Source organism: Triturus cristatus, chromosome 1_2 (genome assembly GCF_964204655.1).
Source record: "Triturus cristatus chromosome 1_2, aTriCri1.1, whole genome shotgun sequence".
NCBI lineage: Eukaryota > Metazoa > Chordata > Amphibia > Caudata > Salamandridae > Triturus > Triturus cristatus.
The window spans coordinates 243,591,129-243,615,019 of NC_140580.1; positions in this window are offsets into that span (position 1 = coordinate 243,591,129).

Sequence of the window (23,891 nt, forward strand, 5' to 3'; positions counted from 1 at the left end):
CTAAGGTCTTAGACTCGTACTCTGGCCCAATGGTTAAGGTCTTAACTCTTACTCTGGTCTACTGGTTAAGTTCCTAACTCTTACTCTGGCCTAATAGCTGAGGTCTTAGACTCGTACCATGGCCTAATAGCTAAGGTCTTAGACTTGTACTCTGGCCTACAGGTTGAGGTCTTAACTCTTACTCTGGCCTACTGGTTAAGGTCTTAACTCTTACTCTGGCCTAATAGCTAAGGTCTTAGACTCGTACTCTGGCCTATTGGTTAAGGTCTTAACTCTTACTCTGGTCTACTGGTTAAGGTCTTAACTCTTACTCTGGCCTAATAGCTAAGGTCTTAGACTCGTACTCTGGCCTAATAGCTAAGGTCTTAACTCTTACTCTGGCCTAATAGCTAAGGTCTTAGACTCATACTCTGGCCTAATAGTTAAGGTCTTAACTCTTACTCTGGTCTACTGGTTAAGTTCCTAACTCTTACTCTGGCCTAATAGCTAAGGTCTTAGACTCGTACTCTGGCCTAATAGCTACGGGCTTAGACTTGTACTCTGGCCTAATGGTTAAGGTCTTAACTCTTACTCTGGCCTAATAGCTAAGGTCTTAACTCTTACTCTGGCCTAATAGCTAAGGTATTAGACTCATACTCTGGCCTAATGATTAAGGTCTTAACTCTTACTCTGGCCTAATAGCTAAGGTCTTAGACTCGTACTATGGCCTAATGGTTAAGGTCTTAACTCTTACTCTGGCCTACTGGTTAAGGTCTTAACTCTTACTCTGGCCTAACAGATAAGGTCTTAACTCTTACTCTGGCCTAATAGCTAAGGTCTTAGACTCATACTCTGGCCTAATGTTTATGGTCTTAATTCTTACACTGGCCTACTGGTTAAGGTCTTAAACCTTACTCTGGCCTAATAGCTAAGGTCTTAGACTCGTACTCTGGCCTACAGGTTAAGGTCTTAACTCTTACTCTGGCCTACTGGTTACGGTCCTAACTCTTACTCTGGCCTAATAGCTAAGATCTTAGACTCATTCTCTGGCCTACTGGTTAAGGTCTTAACTCTTACTCTGGCCTAATAGCTAAGGTCTTAACTCTTACTATGGCCTAATAGCTAAGGTCTTAGACTCGTACTCTGGCCTAATAGTTAAGGTCTTAATTCTTACTCTGGCCTACTGGTTAAGGTCTTAACTCTTACTCTTGCCTAATAGCTAAGGTCTAAGACTCGTACTCTGGCCTAATAGCTAAGGTCTTAGACTCATACTCTGGCCTACTGGTTAAGGTCTTAACTTTAACTCTGGCCTAATAGCTAAGGTCTTAGACTCGTACTCTGGACTAATAGCTAAGGTCTTAGACTCGTACTCTGGCCTAATGGTTAAGGTCTTAACTCTAACTCTGGTCTACTGGTTAAGTTCCTAACTCTTACTCTGGCCTAATAGCTGAGGTCTTAGACTCGTACCATGGCCTAATAGCTAAGGTCTTAGACTCGTACTCTGGCCTACAGGTTGAGGTCTTAACTCTTACTCTGGCCTACTGGTTAAGGTCGTAACTCTTACTCTGGCCTAATAGCTAAGGTCTTAGACTCGTACTCTGGCCTAATAGCTAAGGTCTTAGACTCGTACTCTGGCCTAATGGTTAAGGTCTTAACTCTTACTCTGGTCTACTGGTTAAGGTCTTAACTCTTGCTCTGGCCTAATAGCTAAGGTCTTAGACTCGTACTCTGGCCTAATAGCTAAGGTCTTAGACTCATACTCTGGCCTACTGGTTAAGGTCTTAACTCTAACTCTGGCCTAATAGCTAAGGTCTTAGACTCGTACTCTGGCCTAATAGCTAAGGTCTTAGACTCGTTCCCTGGCCTAATGGTTAAGGTCTTAACTCTTACTCTGGTCTACTGGTTAAGGTCCTAACTCTTACTCTGGCCTAATAGCTGAGGTCTTAGACTCGTACCCTGGCCTAATAGCTAAGTTCTTAGACTCGTACTCTGGCCTACAGGTTGAGGTCTTAACTCTTACTCTGGCCTACTGGTTAAGATCTTAACTCTTACTCTGGCCTAATAGCTAAGGTCTTAGACTCGTACTCTGGCCTAATGGTTAAGGTCTTAACTCTTTCTCTGGCCTACTGGTTAAGGTTTTAACTCTTACTCTGGCCTACTGGTTAAGGTCTTAACTCTTACTCTGGCCTAATAGCTAAGGTCTTAACTCTTACTCTGGCCTAATAGCTAAGGTCTTAGACTCATACTCTGGCCTAATGGTTAAGGTCTTAACTCTTACTCTGGCCTAATAGCTAAGGTCTTAACTCTTACTCTGGCCTAACAGCTAAGGTCTTAGACTCGTACTCTGGCCTAATAGTTAAGGTCCTAACTCTTACACTGGCCTAATAGCTAAGGTCTTAGACTCGTACTCTGGCCTAATAGCTACGGTCTTAGACTTGTACTCTGTCCTAATGGGCAAGGTCTTAACTCTTACTCTGGCCTAATAGCTAAGGTCTTAACTCTTACTCTGGCCTAATAGCTAAGGTGTTAGACTCGTACTCTGGCCTAATGGTTAAGGTCTTAACTCTTACTCTGGCCTTATAGCTAAGGTCTTAGACTTGTACTATGGCCTAATGGTTAAGGTCTTAACTCTTACTCTGGCCTAATAGCTAAGGTCTTAGACTCATACTATGGCCTAATGGTTAAGGTCTTAACTCTTACTCTGGCCTACTGGTTAAGGTCTTAACTCTTACTCTGGCCTAACAGCTAAGGTCTTAACTCTTACTCTGGCCTAATAGCTAAGGTCTTAGACTCGTACTCTGGCCTAATAGCTAAGGTCTTAGACTCGTACTCTGGCCTACAGGTTGAGGTCTTAACTCTTACTCTGGCCTACTGGATAAGGTCTTAACTCTTACTCTGGCCTAATAGCTAAGGTCTTAGACTTGTACTCTGGCCTACTGGTTAAGGTCTTAACTCTTACTCTGGCCTAACAGCTAAGGTTTTAACTCTTACTCTGGCCTAATAGCTAAGGTCTTAGACTCGTACTCTGGCCTAATGTTTATGGTCTTAATTCTTACACTGGCCTACTGGTTAAGGTCTTAACCCTTACTCTGGCCTAATAGCTAAGGTCTTAGACTCGTACTCTGGCCTACAGGTTAAGGTCTTAACTCTTACTCTGGCCTACTGGTTACGGTCTTAACTCTTACTCTGGCCTAATAGATAAGGTCTTAGAATCGTACTCTGGTCTAATAGCTAAGGTCTTAACTCTTACTCTGGCCTAATAGCTAAGGTCTTAGACTCGTACTCTGGCCTAATAGTTAAGGTCTTAACTCTTACTCTGGCCTACTGGTTAAGGTCGTAACTCTTACTCTGGCCTAACAGCTAAGGTCTTAGACTCGTACTCTGGCCTAATAGCTAAGGTCTTAGACTCGTACTCTGGCCTAATGGTTAAGGTCTTACCTCTTACTCTGGTCTACTGGTTAAGGTCTTAACTCTTACTCTGGCCTAATAGCTAAGGTCTTAGACTCGTACTCTGGCCTAATAGCTAAGGTCTTAGACTCATACTCTGGCCTACTGGTTAAGGTCTTAACTCTAACTCTGGCCTAATAGCTAAGGTCTTAGACTCGTACTCTGGCCTAATAACTAAGGTCTAAGACTCGTACTCTGGCCTAATGGTTAAGGTCTTAACTCTTACTCTGGTCTACTGGTTAAGGTCTTAACTCTTACTCTGGCCTAATAGCTAAGGTCTTAGACTCATACTCTGGCCTAATAGCTAAGGTCTTAGACTTGTACTCTGGCCTACAGGTTGAGGTCTTAACTCTTACTCTGGCCTACTGGTTAAGGTCTTAACTCTTACTCTGGCCTAATAGCTAAGGTCTTAGACTCGTACTCTGGCCTACTGGTTAAGGTCTTAACTCTTACTCTGGCCTAACAGCTACGGTCTTATTTCTTACTCTGGCCTAATAGCTAAGGTCTTAGACTCGCACTCTGGCCTAATGTTTATGGTCTTAACTCTTACACTTGCCTACTGGTTAAGGCCTTAACCCTTACTCTGGCCTAATAGCTAAGGTCTTAGACTCGTACTCTGGCCTACAGGTTAATGTCTTAACTCTTACTCTGTCCTACTGGTTAAGGTCTTAACTCTTACTCTGGCCTAATAGCTAAAGTCTTAGACTTATACTCTGGCCTACTGGTTAAGGTCTTAACTCTTACTCTGGCCTAATAGCTAAGGTCTTAACTCTTACTCTGGCCTAATAGCTAAGGTCTTAGACTCGTACTCTGGCCAAATAGTTAAGGTCTTAACTCTTACTCTGGCCTATTGGTTAAGGTCTTAACTCTTAACCTGGCCTAATAGCTAAGGTCTTAGACTCGTACTCTGGCCTAATAGCTAAGGTCTTAGATTCATACACTGGCCTACTGGTTAAGGTCTTAACTCTTACTCTGGCCTAATAGCTAAGGTCTTAACTCTTACTCTGGCCTAATAGCAAAGTTCTTAGACTCGTAATCTGGCCTAATGGTTAAGGTCTTAACTCTTACTCTGGCCTAATAGCTAAGGTCTTAGACTCGTACTCTGACCTAATAGCTAAGGTCTTAGACTCATACTCTGGCCTAATGGTTTATGTCTTAACTCTTACTCTGGCCTAATAGCTAAGGTCTTAGACTCGTACTCTGGCCTAGTAGGTAAGGTCTTAGACTCGTACTCTGGCCTAATAGCTAAGGTCTTAGACTCGTACTCTGGCGTACTGGTTAAGGTCTTAACTCTTACTCTGGCCTAATAGCTAAGGTCTTAACTCTTACTCTGGCCTAATAGCTAAGGTCTTAGACTCGTACTCTGGCCTAATGGTTACGGTCTTAACTCTTTCTCTGGCCTACTGGTTAAGGTCTTAACTCTTACTCTGGCCTAATGGTTAAGGTCTTAACTCTTACTCTGGCCTAATAGCTAAGGTCTTAGACTCGTACTCTGGCCTAATAGCTAAGTTCTTAGACTCGTACTCTGGCCTAATAGCTAAGGTCTTAGACTTGTACTCTGGCCTAATGGTTAAGGTCTTAACTCTTACTCTGGCCTAATAGCTAAGGTCTTAACTCTTACTCTGGCCTAATAGCTAAGGTCTTAGACTCGTACTCTGGCCTAATGGTTAAGGTCTTAACTCTTACTCTGGCCTAATAGCTAAGGTCTTAGACTCTTACTATGGCCTAATGGTTAAGGTCTTAACTCTTACTCTGGCCTACTGGTTAAGGTCTTAATTCTTACTCTGGCCTAATAGCTAAGGTCTTAGACTCGTACTCTGGCCTAATGGTTAAGGTCTTAACTCTTTCTCTGGCCTACTAGTTAAGGTCTTAACTCTTACTCTGGCCTACTGGTTAAGGTCTTAACTCTTACTCTGGCCTAATAGCTAAGGTCTTAACTCTTACTCTGGCCTAATAGCTAAGGTCTTAGACTCATACTCTGGCCTAATGGTTAAGGTATTAACTCTTACTCTGGCCTAATAGCTAAGGTCTTAACTCTTACTCTGGCCTAACAGCTAAGGTCTTAGACTCGTACTCTGGCCTAATGGTTAAGGTCTTAACTCTTACTCTGGCCTAATAGCTAAGGTCTTAGACTTGTACTCTGGACTAATAGCTAAGGTCTTAGACTCGTACTCTGGCCTAATAGCTAAGGTCTTAGACTTGTACTCTGGCCTAATGGTTAAGGTCTTAACTCTTACTCTGGCCTAATAGCTAAGGTCTTAACTCTTACTCAGGCCTAATAGCTAAGGTATTAGACTCGTACTCTGGCCTAATGGTTAAGGTCTTAACTCTTACTCTGGCCTAATAGCTAAGGTCTTAGACTCGTACTATGGCCTAATGGTTAAGGTCTTAACTCTTACTCTGGCCTACTGGTTAAGGTCTTAACTCTTACTCTGGCCTAACAGCTAAGGTCTTAACTCTTACTCTGGCCTAATAGCTAAGGTCTTAGACTCATACTCTGGCCTAATGTTTGTGGTCTTAATTCTTACACTGGCCTACTGGTTAAGGTCTTAAACCTTACTCTGGCCTAATAGCTAAGGTCTTAGACTCGTACTCTGGCCTAGAGGTTAAGGCCTTAACTCTTACTCTGGCCTACTGGTTACGGTCCTAACTCTTACTCTGGCCTAATAGCTAAGATCTTAGACTCATACTCTGGCCTACTGGTTAAGGTCTTAACTCTTACTCTGGCCTAATAGCTAAGGTCTTAACTCTTACTATGGCCTAATAGCTAAGGTCTTAGACTCGTACTCTGGCCTAATAGTTAAGGTCTTAATTCTTACTCTGGCCTACTGGTTAAGGTCTTAACTCTTACTCTTGCCTAATAGCTAAGGTCTAAGACTCGTACTCTGGCCTAATAGCTAAGGTCTTAGACTCATACTCTGGCCTACTGGTTAAGGTCTTAACTCTTACTCTGGCCTAATAGCTAAGGTCTTAACTCTTACTGTGGCCTAATGGTTAAGGTCCTAACTCTTACTCTGGCCTAATAGCTAAGGTCTTAGACTCGTACTCTGGCCTAATAGCTAAGGTCTTAACTCTTACTCTGGCCTAATAGCTAAGGTCTTAGACTCATACTCTGGCCTAATGGTTAAGGTCGTACCTCTTAGTCTGGCCTACTGGTTAAGGTCGTAACTCTTACTCTGGCCTAATAGCTAAGGTCTTAGACTCATACTCTGGCCTAATAGCTAAGGTCTTAGACTCATACTCTGGCCTACTGGTTAAGGTCTTAACTCTAACTCTGGCCTAATAGCTAAGGTCTTAGACTCGTACTCTGGCCTAATAGCTAAGGTCTTAGACTCGTACTCTGGCCCAATGGTTAAGGTCCTAACTCTTACTCTGGTCTACTGGTTAAGTTCCTAACTCTTACTCTGGCCTAATAGCTGAGGTCTTAGACTCGTACCATGGCCTAATAGCTAAGGTCTTAGACTTGTACTCTGGCCTACAGGTTGAGGTCTTAACTCTTACTCTGGCCTACTGGTTAAGGTCTTAACTCTTACTCTGGCCTAATAGCTAAGGTCTTAGACTCGTACTCTGGCCTAATGGTTAAGGTCTTAACTCTTACTCTGGTCTACTGGTTAAGGTCTTAACTCTTACTCTGGCCTAATAGCTAAGGTCTTAGACTCGTACTCTGGCCTAATAGCTAAGGTCTTAACTCTTACTCTGGCCTAATAGCTAAGGTCTTAGACTCATACTCTGGCCTAATGGTTAAGGTCTTAACTCTTACTCTGGTCTACTGGTTAAGTTCCTAACTCTTACTCTGGCCTAATAGCTAAGGTCTTAGACTCGTACTCTGGCCTAATAGCTACGGTCTTAGACTTGTACTCTGGCCTAATGGTTAAGGTCTTAACTCTTACTCTGGCCTAATAGCTAAGGTCTTAACTCTTACTCTGGCCTAATAGCTAAGGTATTAGACTCGTACTCTGGCCTAATAATTAAGGTCTTAACTCTTACTCTGGCCTAATAGCTAAGGTCTTAGACTCGTACTATGGCCTAATGGTTAAGGTCTTAACTCTTACTCTGGCCTACTGGTTAAGGTCTTAACTCTTACTCTGGCCTAACAGCTAAGGTCTTAACTCTTACTCTGGCCTAATAGCTAAGGTCTTAGACTCATACTCTGGCCTAATGTTTATGGTCTTAATTCTTACACTGGCCTACTGGTTAAGGTCTTAAACCTTACTCTGGCCTAATAGCTAAGGTCTTAGACTCGTACTCTGGCCTACAGGTTAAGGTCTTAACTCTTACTCTGGCCTACTGGTTACGGTCCTAACTCTTACTCTGGCCTAATAGCTAAGATCTTAGACTCATACTCTGGCCTACTGGTTAAGGTCTTAACTCTTACTCTGGCCTAATAGCTAAGGTCTTAACTCTTACTATGGCCTAATAGCTAAGGTCTTAGACTCGTACTCTGGCCTAATAGTTAAGGTCTTAATTCTTACTCTGGCCTACTGGTTAAGGTCTTAACTCTTACTCTTGCCTAATAGCTAAGGTCTAAGACTCGTACTCTGGCCTAATGGTTAAGGTCTTAACTCTTTCTCTGGCCTACTGGTTAAGGTCATAACTCTTACTCTGGCCTACTGGTTAAGGTCTTAACTCTTACTCTGGCCTAATAGCTAAGGTCTTAACTCTTACTCTGGCCTAATAGCTAAGGTCTTAGACTCATACTCTGGCCTAATGGTTAAGGTCTTAACTCTTACTCTGGCCTAATAGCTAAGGTCTTAACTCTTACTCTGGCCTAACAGCTAAGGTCTTAGACTCGTACTCTGGCCTAATGGTTAAGGTCTTAACTCTTACTCTGGCCTAATAGCTAAGGTCTTAGACTTGTACTCTGGACTAATAGCTAAGGTCTTAGACTCGTACTCTGGCCTAATAGCTAAGGTCTTAGACTTGTACTCTGGCCTAATGGTTAAGGTCTTAACTCTTACTCTGGCCTAATAGCTAAGGTCTTAACTCTTACTCAGGCCTAATAGCTAAGGTATTAGACTCGTACTCTGGCCTAATGGTTAAGGTCTTAACTCTTACTCTGGCCTAATAGCTAAGGTCTTAGACTCGTACTATGGCCTAATGGTTAAGGTCTTAACTCTTACTCTGGCATACTGGTTAAGGTCTTAACTCTTACTCTGGCCTAACAGCTAAGGTCTTAACTCTTACTCTGGCCTAATAGCTAAGGTCTTAGACTCATACTCTGGCCTAATGTTTGTGGTCTTAATTCTTACACTGGCCTACTGGTTAAGGTCTTAAACCTTACTCTGGCCTAATAGCTAAGGTCTTAGACTCGTACTCTGGCCTAGAGGTTAAGGCCTTAACTCTTACTCTGGCCTACTGGTTACGGTCCTAACTCTTACTCTGGCCTAATAGCTAAGATCTTAGACTCATACTCTGGCCTACTGGTTAAGGTCTTAACTCTTACTCTGGCCTAATAGCTAAGGTCTTAACTCTTACTATGGCCTAATAGCTAAGGTCTTAGACTCGTACTCTGGCCTAATAGTTAAGGTCTTAATTCTTACTCTGGCCTACTGGTTAAGGTCTTAACTCTTACTCTTGCCTAATAGCTAAGGTCTAAGACTCGTACTCTGGCCTAATAGCTAAGGTCTTAGACTCATACTCTGGCCTACTGGTTAAGGTCTTAACTCTTACTCTGGCCTAATAGCTAAGGTCTTAACTCTTACTGTGGCCTAATGGTTAAGGTCTTAACTCTTACTCTGGCCTAATAGCTAAGGTCTTAGACTTGTACTCTGGCCTAATAGCTAAGGTCTTAACTCTTACTCTGGCCTAAAAGCTAAGGTCTTAGACTCATACTCTGGCCTAATGGTTAAGGTCTTACCTCTTACTCTGGCCTACTGGTTAAGGTCGTAACTCTTACTCTGGCCTAATAGCTAAGGTCTTAGACTCGTACTCTGGCCTAATAGCTAAGGTCTTAGACTCATACTCTGGCCTACTGGTTAAGGTCTTAACTCTAACTCTGGCCTAATAGCTAAGGTCTTAGACTCGTACTCTGGCCTAATAGCTAAGGTCTTAGACTCGTACTCTGGCCCAATGGTTAAGGTCTTAACTCTTACTCTGGTCTACTGGTTAAGTTCCTAACTCTTACTCTGGCCTAATAGCTGAGGTCTTAGACTCGTACCATGGCCTAATAGCTAAGGTCTTAGACTTGTACTCTGGCCTACAGGTTGAGGTCTTAACTCTTACTCTGGCCTACTGGTTAAGGTCTTAACTCTTACTCTGGCCTAATAGCTAAGGTCTTAGACTCGTACTCTGGCCTATTGGTTAAGGTCTTAACTCTTACTCTGGTCTACTGGTTAAGGTCTTAACTCTTACTCTGGCCTAATAGCTAAGGTCTTAGACTCGTACTCTGGCCTAATAGCTAAGGTCTTAACTCTTACTCTGGCCTAATAGCTAAGGTCTTAGACTCATACTCTGGCCTAATAGTTAAGGTCTTAACTCTTACTCTGGTCTACTGGTTAAGTTCCTAACTCTTACTCTGGCCTAATAGCTAAGGTCTTAGACTCGTACTCTGGCCTAATAGCTACGGGCTTAGACTTGTACTCTGGCCTAATGGTTAAGGTCTTAACTCTTACTCTGGCCTAATAGCTAAGGTCTTAACTCTTACTCTGGCCTAATAGCTAAGGTATTAGACTCATACTCTGGCCTAATGATTAAGGTCTTAACTCTTACTCTGGCCTAATAGCTAAGGTCTTAGACTCGTACTATGGCCTAATGGTTAAGGTCTTAACTCTTACTCTGGCCTACTGGTTAAGGTCTTAACTCTTACTCTGGCCTAACAGATAAGGTCTTAACTCTTACTCTGGCCTAATAGCTAAGGTCTTAGACTCATACTCTGGCCTAATGTTTATGGTCTTAATTCTTACACTGGCCTACTGGTTAAGGTCTTAAACCTTACTCTGGCCTAATAGCTAAGGTCTTAGACTCGTACTCTGGCCTACAGGTTAAGGTCTTAACTCTTACTCTGGCCTACTGGTTACGGTCCTAACTCTTACTCTGGCCTAATAGCTAAGATCTTAGACTCATTCTCTGGCCTACTGGTTAAGGTCTTAACTCTTACTCTGGCCTAATAGCTAAGGTCTTAACTCTTACTATGGCCTAATAGCTAAGGTCTTAGACTCGTACTCTGGCCTAATAGTTAAGGTCTTAATTCTTACTCTGGCCTACTGGTTAAGGTCTTAACTCTTACTCTTGCCTAATAGCTAAGGTCTAAGACTCGTACTCTGGCCTAATAGCTAAGGTCTTAGACTCATACTCTGGCCTACTGGTTAAGGTCTTAACTTTAACTCTGGCCTAATAGCTAAGGTCTTAGACTCGTACTCTGGACTAATAGCTAAGGTCTTAGACTCGTACTCTGGCCTAATGGTTAAGGTCTTAACTCTAACTCTGGTCTACTGGTTAAGTTCCTAACTCTTACTCTGGCCTAATAGCTGAGGTCTTAGACTCGTACCATGGCCTAATAGCTAAGGTCTTAGACTCGTACTCTGGCCTACAGGTTGAGGTCTTAACTCTTACTCTGGCCTACTGGTTAAGGTCGTAACTCTTACTCTGGCCTAATAGCTAAGGTCTTAGACTCGTACTCTGGCCTAATAGCTAAGGTCTTAGACTCGTACTCTGGCCTAATGGTTAAGGTCTTAACTCTTACTCTGGTCTACTGGTTAAGGTCTTAACTCTTGCTCTGGCCTAATAGCTAAGGTCTTAGACTCGTACTCTGGCCTAATAGCTAAGGTCTTAGACTCATACTCTGGCCTACTGGTTAAGGTCTTAACTCTAACTCTGGCCTAATAGCTAAGGTCTTAGACTCGTACTCTGGCCTAATAGCTAAGGTCTTAGACTCGTTCCCTGGCCTAATGGTTAAGGTCTTAACTCTTACTCTGGTCTACTGGTTAAGGTCCTAACTCTTACTCTGGCCTAATAGCTGAGGTCTTAGACTCGTACCCTGGCCTAATAGCTAAGTTCTTAGACTCGTACTCTGGCCTACAGGTTGAGGTCTTAACTCTTACTCTGGCCTACTGGTTAAGATCTTAACTCTTACTCTGGCCTAATAGCTAAGGTCTTAGACTCGTACTCTGGCCTAATGGTTAAGGTCTTAACTCTTTCTCTGGCCTACTGGTTAAGGTTTTAACTCTTACTCTGGCCTACTGGTTAAGGTCTTAACTCTTACTCTGGCCTAATAGCTAAGGTCTTAACTCTTACTCTGGCCTAATAGCTAAGGTCTTAGACTCATACTCTGGCCTAATGGTTAAGGTCTTAACTCTTACTCTGGCCTAATAGCTAAGGTCTTAACTCTTACTCTGGCCTAACAGCTAAGGTCTTAGACTCGTACTCTGGCCTAATAGTTAAGGTCCTAACTCTTACACTGGCCTAATAGCTAAGGTCTTAGACTCGTACTCTGGCCTAATAGCTACGGTCTTAGACTTGTACTCTGTCCTAATGGGCAAGGTCTTAACTCTTACTCTGGCCTAATAGCTAAGGTCTTAACTCTTACTCTGGCCTAATAGCTAAGGTGTTAGACTCGTACTCTGGCCTAATGGTTAAGGTCTTAACTCTTACTCTGGCCTTATAGCTAAGGTCTTAGACTTGTACTATGGCCTAATGGTTAAGGTCTTAACTCTTACTCTGGCCTAATAGCTAAGGTCTTAGACTCATACTATGGCCTAATGGTTAAGGTCTTAACTCTTACTCTGGCCTACTGGTTAAGGTCTTAACTCTTACTCTGGCCTAACAGCTAAGGTCTTAACTCTTACTCTGGCCTAATAGCTAAGGTCTTAGACTCGTACTCTGGCCTAATAGCTAAGGTCTTAGACTCGTACTCTGGCCTACAGGTTGAGGTCTTAACTCTTACTCTGGCCTACTGGATAAGGTCTTAACTCTTACTCTGGCCTAATAGCTAAGGTCTTAGACTTGTACTCTGGCCTACTGGTTAAGGTCTTAACTCTTACTCTGGCCTAACAGCTAAGGTTTTAACTCTTACTCTGGCCTAATAGCTAAGGTCTTAGACTCGTACTCTGGCCTAATGTTTATGGTCTTAATTCTTACACTGGCCTACTGGTTAAGGTCTTAACCCTTACTCTGGCCTAATAGCTAAGGTCTTAGACTCGTACTCTGGCCTACAGGTTAAGGTCTTAACTCTTACTCTGGCCTACTGGTTACGGTCTTAACTCTTACTCTGGCCTAATAGATAAGGTCTTAGAATCGTACTCTGGTCTAATAGCTAAGGTCTTAACTCTTACTCTGGCCTAATAGCTAAGGTCTTAGACTCGTACTCTGGCCTAATAGTTAAGGTCTTAACTCTTACTCTGGCCTACTGGTTAAGGTCGTAACTCTTACTCTGGCCTAACAGCTAAGGTCTTAGACTCGTACTCTGGCCTAATAGCTAAGGTCTTAGACTCGTACTCTGGCCTAATGGTTAAGGTCTTACCTCTTACTCTGGTCTACTGGTTAAGGTCTTAACTCTTACTCTGGCCTAATAGCTAAGGTCTTAGACTCGTACTCTGGCCTAATAGCTAAGGTCTTAGACTCATACTCTGGCCTACTGGTTAAGGTCTTAACTCTAACTCTGGCCTAATAGCTAAGGTCTTAGACTCGTACTCTGGCCTAATAACTAAGGTCTAAGACTCGTACTCTGGCCTAATGGTTAAGGTCTTAACTCTTACTCTGGTCTACTGGTTAAGGTCTTAACTCTTACTCTGGCCTAATAGCTAAGGTCTTAGACTCATACTCTGGCCTAATAGCTAAGGTCTTAGACTTGTACTCTGGCCTACAGGTTGAGGTCTTAACTCTTACTCTGGCCTACTGGTTAAGGTCTTAACTCTTACTCTGGCCTAATAGCTAAGGTCTTAGACTCGTACTCTGGCCTACTGGTTAAGGTCTTAACTCTTACTCTGGCCTAACAGCTACGGTCTTATTTCTTACTCTGGCCTAATAGCTAAGGTCTTAGACTCGCACTCTGGCCTAATGTTTATGGTCTTAACTCTTACACTTGCCTACTGGTTAAGGCCTTAACCCTTACTCTGGCCTAATAGCTAAGGTCTTAGACTCGTACTCTGGCCTACAGGTTAATGTCTTAACTCTTACTCTGTCCTACTGGTTAAGGTCTTAACTCTTACTCTGGCCTAATAGCTAAAGTCTTAGACTTATACTCTGGCCTACTGGTTAAGGTCTTAACTCTTACTCTGGCCTAATAGCTAAGGTCTTAACTCTTACTCTGGCCTAATAGCTAAGGTCTTAGACTCGTACTCTGGCCAAATAGTTAAGGTCTTAACTCTTACTCTGGCCTATTGGTTAAGGTCTTAACTCTTAACCTGGCCTAATAGCTAAGGTCTTAGACTCGTACTCTGGCCTAATAGCTAAGGTCTTAGATTCATACACTGGCCTACTGGTTAAGGTCTTAACTCTTACTCTGGCCTAATAGCTAAGGTCTTAACTCTTACTCTGGCCTAATAGCAAAGTTCTTAGACTCGTAATCTGGCCTAATGGTTAAGGTCTTAACTCTTACTCTGGCCTAATAGCTAAGGTCTTAGACTCGTACTCTGACCTAATAGCTAAGGTCTTAGACTCATACTCTGGCCTAATGGTTTATGTCTTAACTCTTACTCTGGCCTAATAGCTAAGGTCTTAGACTCGTACTCTGGCCTAGTAGGTAAGGTCTTAGACTCGTACTCTGGCCTAATAGCTAAGGTCTTAGACTCGTACTCTGGCGTACTGGTTAAGGTCTTAACTCTTACTCTGGCCTAATAGCTAAGGTCTTAACTCTTACTCTGGCCTAATAGCTAAGGTCTTAGACTCGTACTCTGGCCTAATGGTTACGGTCTTAACTCTTTCTCTGGCCTACTGGTTAAGGTCTTAACTCTTACTCTGGCCTAATGGTTAAGGTCTTAACTCTTACTCTGGCCTAATAGCTAAGGTCTTAGACTCGTACTCTGGCCTAATAGCTAAGTTCTTAGACTCGTACTCTGGCCTAATAGCTAAGGTCTTAGACTTGTACTCTGGCCTAATGGTTAAGGTCTTAACTCTTACTCTGGCCTAATAGCTAAGGTCTTAACTCTTACTCTGGCCTAATAGCTAAGGTCTTAGACTCGTACTCTGGCCTAATGGTTAAGGTCTTAACTCTTACTCTGGCCTAATAGCTAAGGTCTTAGACTCTTACTATGGCCTAATGGTTAAGGTCTTAACTCTTACTCTGGCCTACTGGTTAAGGTCTTAATTCTTACTCTGGCCTAATAGCTAAGGTCTTAGACTCGTACTCTGGCCTAATGGTTAAGGTCTTAACTCTTTCTCTGGCCTACTAGTTAAGGTCTTAACTCTTACTCTGGCCTACTGGTTAAGGTCTTAACTCTTACTCTGGCCTAATAGCTAAGGTCTTAACTCTTACTCTGGCCTAATAGCTAAGGTCTTAGACTCATACTCTGGCCTAATGGTTAAGGTATTAACTCTTACTCTGGCCTAATAGCTAAGGTCTTAACTCTTACTCTGGCCTAACAGCTAAGGTCTTAGACTCGTACTCTGGCCTAATGGTTAAGGTCTTAACTCTTACTCTGGCCTAATAGCTAAGGTCTTAGACTTGTACTCTGGACTAATAGCTAAGGTCTTAGACTCGTACTCTGGCCTAATAGCTAAGGTCTTAGACTTGTACTCTGGCCTAATGGTTAAGGTCTTAACTCTTACTCTGGCCTAATAGCTAAGGTCTTAACTCTTACTCAGGCCTAATAGCTAAGGTATTAGACTCGTACTCTGGCCTAATGGTTAAGGTCTTAACTCTTACTCTGGCCTAATAGCTAAGGTCTTAGACTCGTACTATGGCCTAATGGTTAAGGTCTTAACTCTTACTCTGGCCTACTGGTTAAGGTCTTAACTCTTACTCTGGCCTAACAGCTAAGGTCTTAACTCTTACTCTGGCCTAATAGCTAAGGTCTTAGACTCATACTCTGGCCTAATGTTTGTGGTCTTAATTCTTACACTGGCCTACTGGTTAAGGTCTTAAACCTTACTCTGGCCTAATAGCTAAGGTCTTAGACTCGTACTCTGGCCTAGAGGTTAAGGCCTTAACTCTTACTCTGGCCTACTGGTTACGGTCCTAACTCTTACTCTGGCCTAATAGCTAAGATCTTAGACTCATACTCTGGCCTACTGGTTAAGGTCTTAACTCTTACTCTGGCCTAATAGCTAAGGTCTTAACTCTTACTATGGCCTAATAGCTAAGGTCTTAGACTCGTACTCTGGCCTAATAGTTAAGGTCTTAATTCTTACTCTGGCCTACTGGTTAAGGTCTTAACTCTTACTCTTGCCTAATAGCTAAGGTCTAAGACTCGTACTCTGGCCTAATAGCTAAGGTCTTAGACTCATACTCTGGCCTACTGGTTAAGGTCTTAACTCTTACTCTGGCCTAATAGCTAAGGTCTTAACTCTTACTGTGGCCTAATGGTTAAGGTCCTAACTCTTACTCTGGCCTAATAGCTAAGGTCTTAGACTCGTACTCTGGCCTAATAGCTAAGGTCTTAACTCTTACTCTGGCCTAATAGCTAAGGTCTTAGACTCATACTCTGGCCTAATGGTTAAGGTCGTACCTCTTAGTCTGGCCTACTGGTTAAGGTCGTAACTCTTACTCTGGCCTAATAGCTAAGGTCTTAGACTCATACTCTGGCCTAATAGCTAAGGTCTTAGACTCATACTCTGGCCTACTGGTTAAGGTCTTAACTCTAACTCTGGCCTAATAGCTAAGGTCTTAGACTCGTACTCTGGCCTAATAGCTAAGGTCTTAGACTCGTACTCTGGCCCAATGGTTAAGGTCCTAACTCTTACTCTGGTCTACTGGTTAAGTTCCTAACTCTTACTCTGGCCTAATAGCTGAGGTCTTAGACTCGTACCATGGCCTAATAGCTAAGGTCTTAGACTTGTACTCTGGCCTACAGGTTGAGGTCTTAACTCTTACTCTGGCCTACTGGTTAAGGTCTTAACTCTTACTCTGGCCTAATAGCTAAGGTCTTAGACTCGTACTCTGGCCTAATGGTTAAGGTCTTAACTCTTACTCTGGTCTACTGGTTAAGGTCTTAACTCTTACTCTGGCCTAATAGCTAAGGTCTTAGACTCGTACTCTGGCCTAATAGCTAAGGTCTTAACTCTTACTCTGGCCTAATAGCTAAGGTCTTAGACTCATACTCTGGCCTAATGGTTAAGGTCTTAACTCTTACTCTGGTCTACTGGTTAAGTTCCTAACTCTTACTCTGGCCTAATAGCTAAGGTCTTAGACTCGTACTCTGGCCTAATAGCTACGGTCTTAGACTTGTACTCTGGCCTAATGGTTAAGGTCTTAACTCTTACTCTGGCCTAATAGCTAAGGTCTTAACTCTTACTCTGGCCTAATAGCTAAGGTATTAGACTCGTACTCTGGCCTAATAATTAAGGTCTTAACTCTTACTCTGGCCTAATAGCTAAGGTCTTAGACTCGTACTATGGCCTAATGGTTAAGGTCTTAACTCTTACTCTGGCCTACTGGTTAAGGTCTTAACTCTTACTCTGGCCTAACAGCTAAGGTCTTAACTCTTACTCTGGCCTAATAGCTAAGGTCTTAGACTCATACTCTGGCCTAATGTTTATGGTCTTAATTCTTACACTGGCCTACTGGTTAAGGTCTTAAACCTTACTCTGGCCTAATAGCTAAGGTCTTAGACTCGTACTCTGGCCTACAGGTTAAGGTCTTAACTCTTACTCTGGCCTACTGGTTACGGTCCTAACTCTTACTCTGGCCTAATAGCTAAGATCTTAGACTCATACTCTGGCCTACTGGTTAAGGTCTTAACTCTTACTCTGGCCTAATAGCTAAGGTCTTAACTCTTACTATGGCCTAATAGCTAAGGTCTTAGACTCGTACTCTGGCCTAATAGTTAAGGTCTTAATTCTTACTCTGGCCTACTGGTTAAGGTCTTAACTCTTACTCTTGCCTAATAGCTAAGGTCTAAGACTCGTACTCTGGCCTAATAGCTAAGGTCTTAGACTCATACTCTGGCCTACTGGTTAAGGTCTTAACTCTAACTCTGGCCTAATAGCTAAGGTCTTAGACTCGTACTCTGGACTAATAGCTAAGGTCTTAGACTCGTACTCTGGCCTAATGGTTAAGGTCTTAACTCTTACTCTGGTCTACTGGTTAAGTTCCTAACTCTTACTCTGGCCTAATAGCTGAGGTCTTAGACTCGTACCATGGCCTAATAGCTAAGGTCTTAGACTCGTACTCTGGCCTACAGGTTGAGGTCTTAACTCTTACTCTGGCCTACTGGTTAAGGTCTTAACTCTTACTCTGGCCTAATAGCTAAGGTCTTAGACTCGTACTCTGGCCTAATGGTTAAGGTCTTAACTCTTACTCTGGTCTACTGGTTAAGGTCTTAACTCTTACTCTGGCCTAATAGCTAAGGTCTTAGACTCGTACTCTGGCCTAATAGCTAAGGTCTTAACTCTTACTCTGGCCTAATAGCTAAGGTCTTAGACTCATACTCTGGCCTAATGGTTAAGGTCTTAACTCTTACTCTGGCCTACTGGTTAAGGTCGTAACTCTTACTCTGGCCTAATAGCTAAGGTCTTAGACTCGTACTCTGGCCTAATAGCTAAGGTCTTAGACTCGTACTCTGGCCTAATGGTTAAGGTCTTAACTCTTACTCTGGTCTACTGGTTAAGGTCTTAACTCTTGCTCTGGCCTAATAGCTAAGGTCTTAGACTCGTACTCTGGCCTAATAGCTAAGGTCTTAGACTTATACTCTGGCCTACTGGTTAAGGTCTTAACTCTAACTCTGGCCTAATAGCTAAGGTCTTAGACTCGTACTCTGGCCTAATAGCTAAGGTCTTAGACTCGTTCCCTGGCCTAATGGTTAAGGTCTTAACTCTTACTCTGTTCTACTGGTTAAGGTCCTAACTCTTACTCTGGCCTAATAGCTGAGGTCTTAGACTCGTACCCTGGCCTAATAGCTAAGTTCTTAGACTCGTACTCTGGCCTACAGGTTGAGGTCTTAACATTTACTCTGGCCTACTGGTTAAGATCTTAACTCTTACTCTGGCCTAATAGCTAAGGTCTTAGACTCGTACTCTGGCCTAATGGTTAAGGTCTTAACTCTTTCTCTGGCCTACTGGTTAAGGTTTTAACTCTTACTCTGGCCTACTGGTTAAGGTCTTAACTCTTACTCTGGCCTAATAGCTAAGGTCTTAACTCTTACTCTGGCCTAATAGCTAAGGTCTTAGACTCATACTCTGGCCCAATGGTTAAGGTCTTAACTTTTACTCTGGCCTAATAGCTAAGGTCTTAGACTCGCACTCTGGCCTAATAGCTAAGGTCTTAACTCTTACTCTGGCCTAATAGCTAAGGTCTTAGACTCGTACTCTGGCCTACTGGTTAAGGTCTTAACTCTTACTCTGGCCTACTGGTTAAGGTCTTAACTCTTACTCTGGCCTACTGGTTAATGTCTTAACTCTTACTCTGGCCTAATAGCTAAGGTCTTAGACTCATACTCTGGCCTACTGGTTAAGGTCTTAACTCTTACTCTGGCCTAACAGCTAAGGTCTTATTTCTTACTCTGGCCTAATAGCTAAGGTCTTAGACTCGTACTCTGGCCTAATGTTTATGGTCTTAATTCTTACACTGGCCTACTGGTTAAGGTCTTAAACCTTACTCTGGCCTAATAGCTAAGGTCTTAGACTCGTACTCTGGCCTACAGGTTAAGGTCTTAACTCTTACTCTGGCCTACTGGTTACGGTCTTAACTCTTACTCTGGCCTAATAGCTAAGGTCTTAGACTCATACTCTGGCCTACTGGTTAAGGTCTTAACTCTTACTCTGGCCTAATAGCTAAGGTCTTAACTCTTACTCTGGCCTAATAGCTAAGGTCTTAGACTCGTACTCTGGCCTAATAGTTAAGGTCTTAACTCTTACTCTGGCCTACTGGTTAAGGTCTTAACTCTTACTCTGGCCTACTGGCTAAGGTCTTAACTCTTACTCTGGCCTAATAGCTAAGGTCTTAGACTCGTACTCTGGCCTAATAGCTAAGGTCTTAGATTCATACTCTGGCCTACTGGTTAAGGTCTTAACTCTTACTCTGGCCTAATAGCTAAGGTCTTAACTCTTACTCTGGCCTACTGGTTAAGGTCTTAACTCTTACTCTGGCCTAATAGCTAAGGTCTTAGACTCGTGCTCTGGCCTAATAGCTAAGGTCTTAACTCTTACTCTGGCCTAATAGCTAAGGTCTTAGACTCGTACTCTGGCCTAATGGTTAAGGTCTTAACTCTTACTCTGGCCTACTGGTTAAGGTCTTAACGCTTAACCTGGCCTAATAGCTAAGGTCTTAGACTCGTACTCTGGCCTAATAGCTAAGGTCTTAGATTCATACTCCGGCCTACTGGTTAAGGTCTTAACTCCTACTCTGGCCTAATAGCTAAGGTCTTAACTCTTACTCTGGCCTATTGGTTAAGGTCTTAACTCTTACTCTGGCCTAATAGCTAAGGTCTTAGACTCGTGCTCTGGCCTAATAGCTAAGGTCTTAACTCTTACTGTGGCCTAATAGCTAAGGTCTTAGACTCGTACTCTGGCCTAATGGTTAAGGTCTTAACTCTTACTCTGGCCTACTGGTTAAGGTCTTAACTCTTACTCTGGCCTAATAACTTAGGTCTTAGACTCGTTCTCTGGCCTAATGGTTAAGGTCTTAACTCTTACTCTGGCCTACTGGTTAAGGTCTTAACTCTTACTCTGGCCTAATAGCTAAGGTCTTAACTCTTACTCTGGCCTAATAGCAAAGTTCTTAGACTCGTAATCTGGCCTAATGGTTAAGGTCTTAACTCTTACTCTGGCCTAATAGCTAAGGTCTTAACTCTTACTCTGGCCTAATAGCTAAGGTCTTAGACTCGTACTATGGCCTACAGGTTAAGGTCTTAACTCTTACTCTGGCCTAATGTTTAAGGTCTTAACTCTTACTCTGGCCTAATAGCTAAGGTCTTAGACTCGTACTCTGGCCTTCTGGTTAAGGTCTTAACTCTTACTCTGGCCTAATAGCTAAGGTCTTAACTCTTACTCTGGCCTAATAGCTAAGGTCTTAGACTCGTACTCTGGCCTAATGGTTAAGGTCTTAACTCTTTCTCTGGCCTACTGGTTAAGGTCTTAACTCTTACTCTGGCCTACTGGTTAAGGTCTTAACTCTTACTCTGGCCTAATAGCTAAGGTCTTAACTCTTACTCTGGCCTAATAGCTAAGGTCTTAGACTCATACTCTGGCCTAATGGTTAAGGTCTTAACTCTTACTCTGGCCTAATAGCTAAGGTCTTAACTCTTACTCTGGCCTAACAGCTAAGGTCTTAGACTCGTACTCTGGCCTAATGGTTAAGGTCTTAACTCTTACTCTGGCCTAATAGCTAAGGTCTTAGACTTGTACTCTGGACTAATAGCTAAGGTCTTAGACTCGTACTCTGGCCTAATAGCTAAGGTCTTAACTCTTACTCTGGCCTAATAGCTAAGGTCTTAGACTCATACTCTGGCCTAATGGTTAAGGTCTTACCTCTTACTCTGGCCTACTGGTTAAGGTCGTAACTCTTACTCTGGCCTAATAGCTAAGGTCTTAGACTCGTACTCTGGCCTAATAGCTAAGGTCTTAGACTCGTACTCTGGCCTAATGGTTAAGGTCTTAACTCTTACTCTGGTCTACTGGTTCAGGTCTTAACTCTTACTCTGGCCTAATAGCTAAGGTCTTAGACTCGTACTCAGGCCTAATAGCTAAGGTCTTAGACTCATACTCTGGCCTACTGGTTAAGGTCTTAACTCTAACTCTGGCCTAATAGCTAAGGTCTTAGACTCGTACTCTGGCCTAATAGCTAACGTCTTAGACTCGTACTCTGGCCTAATGGTTAAGGTCTTAACTCTAACTCTGGTCTACTAGTTAAGGTCCTAACTCTTACTCTGGCCTAATAGCTGAGGTCTTAGACTCGTACCATGGCCTAATAGCTAAGGTCTTAGACTCATACTCTGGCCTACATGTTGAGGTCTTAACTCTTACTCTGGCCTACTGGTTAAGGTCTTAACTCTTACTCTGGCCTAATAGCTAAGGTCTTAGACTCGTACTCTGGCCTAATGGTTAAGGTCTTAACTCTTACTCTGGTCTACTGGTTAAGGTCTTAACTCTTACTCTGGCCTAATAGCTAAGGTCTTAGACTCGTACTCTGGCCTAATAGCTAAGGTCTTAACTCTTACTCTGGCCTAATAGCTAAGGTCTTAGACTCATTCTCTGGCCTAATGGTTAAGGTCTTAACTCTTACTCTGGCCTACTGGTTAAGGTCGTAACTCTTACTCTGGCCTAATAGCTAAGGTCTTAGACTCGTACTCTGGCATAATGGTTAAGGTCTTAACTCTTACTCTGGTCTACTGGTTAAGGTCTTAACTCTTACTCTGGCCTAATAGCTAAGGTCTTAGACTCGTGCTCTGGCCTACTAGCTAAGGTCTTAGACTCATACTCTGGCCTACTGGTTAAGGTCTTAACTCTAACTCTGGCCTAATAGCTGAGGTCTTAGACTCGTACCCTGGCCTAATAGCTAAGTTCTTAGACTCGTACTCTGGCCTACAGGTTGAGGTCTTAACTCTTACTCTGGCCTACTGGTGAAGGTCTTAACTCTTACTCTGGCCTAATAGCTAAGGTCTTAGACTCGTACTCTGGCCCACTGGTTAAGGTCTTAACTCTTACTCTGGCCTAACAGCTAAGGTCTTATTTCTTACTCTGGCCTAATAGCTAAGGTTTTAGACTCGCACTCTGGCCTAATGTTTATGGTCTTAACTCTTACACTGGCCTACTGGTTAAGGTCTTAACCCTTACTCTGGCCTAATAGCTAAGGTCTTAGACTCGTACTCTGGCCTACAGGTTAAGGTCTTAACTCTTACTATGGCCTAATAGCTAAGGTCTTAACTCTTACTCTGGCCTAATAGATAAGGTCTTAGACTCCTACTCTGGCCAAATAGTTAAGGTCTTAACTCTTACTCTGGCCTACTGGTTAAGGTCTTAACTCTTACTCTGGCCTAATAGCTAAGGTCTTAGACTCGTACTCTGGCCTAATAGCTAAGGTCTTAGATTCGTACTCTGGCCTACTGGTTAAGGTCTTAACTCTTACTCTGGCCTAATAGCTAAGGTCTTAACTCTTACTTTGGCCTACTGGTTAAGGTCTTAACTCTTACTCTGGCCTAATAGCTAAGGTCTTAGACTCGTGCTCTGGCCTAATAGCTAAGGTCTTAACACTTACTCTGGCCTAATAGCTAAGGTCTTAGACTCATACTCTGGCCTAATGGTTAAGGTCTTAACTCTTACTCTGGCCTACTGGTTAAGGTCTTAACTCTTACTCTGGCCTAATAGCTAAGGTCTTAGACTCGTACTCTGGCCTAATGGTTAAGGTCTTAACTCTTACTCTGGCCTACTGGTTAAGGTCTTAACTCTTACTCTGGCCTAATAGCTAAGGTGTTAACTCTTACTCTGGCCTAATAGCAAAGGTCTTAGACTCGTAATCTGGCCTAATGGTTAAGGTCTTAACTCTTACTCTGGCCTAATAGCTAAGGTCTTAACTCTTACTCTGGCATAATAGCTAAGGTCTTAGACTCGTACTATTGCCTACAGGTTAAGGTCTTAACTCTTACTCTGGCCTAATGTTTAAGGTCTTAACTCTTACTCTGGCCTAATAGCTAAGGTCTTAGACTCGTACTCTGGCCTACTGGTTAAGGTCTTAACTCTTACTCTGGCCTAATAGCTAAGGTCTTAACTCTTACTCTGGCCTAATATCTAAGGTCTTAGACTCGTACTCTGGCCTAATGGTTAAGGTCTTAACTCTTTCTCTGGCCTACTGGTTAAGGTCTTAACTCTTACTCTGGCCTAATGGTTAAGGTCTTAACTCTTACTCTGGCCTAATAGCTAAGGTCTTAGACTCGTACTCTGGCCTAATAGCTAAGTTCTTAGACTCGTACTCTAGCCTAATAGCTAAGGTCTTAGACTTGTACTCTGGCCTAATGGTTAAGGTCTTAACTCTTACTCTGGCCTAATAGCTAAGGTCTTAACTCTTACTCTGGCCTAATAGCTAAGGTCTTAGACTCGTACTCTGGCCTAATGGTTAAGGTCTTAACTCTTACTCTGGCCTAATAGCTAAGGTCTTAGACTCTTACTATGGCCTAATGGTTAAGGTCTTAACTCTTACTCTGGCCTACAGGTTAAGGTCTTAACTCTTACTCTGGCCTAATGTTTAAGGTCTTAACTCTTACTCTGGCCTAATAGCTAAGGTCTTAGACTCGTACTCTGGCCTACTGGTTAAGGTCTTAACTCTTACTCTGGCCTAATAGCTAAGGTCTTAACTCTTACTCTGGCCTAATAGCTAAGGTCTTAGACTCGTACTCTGGCCTAATGGTTAAGGTCTTAACTCTTTCTCTGGCCTACTGGTT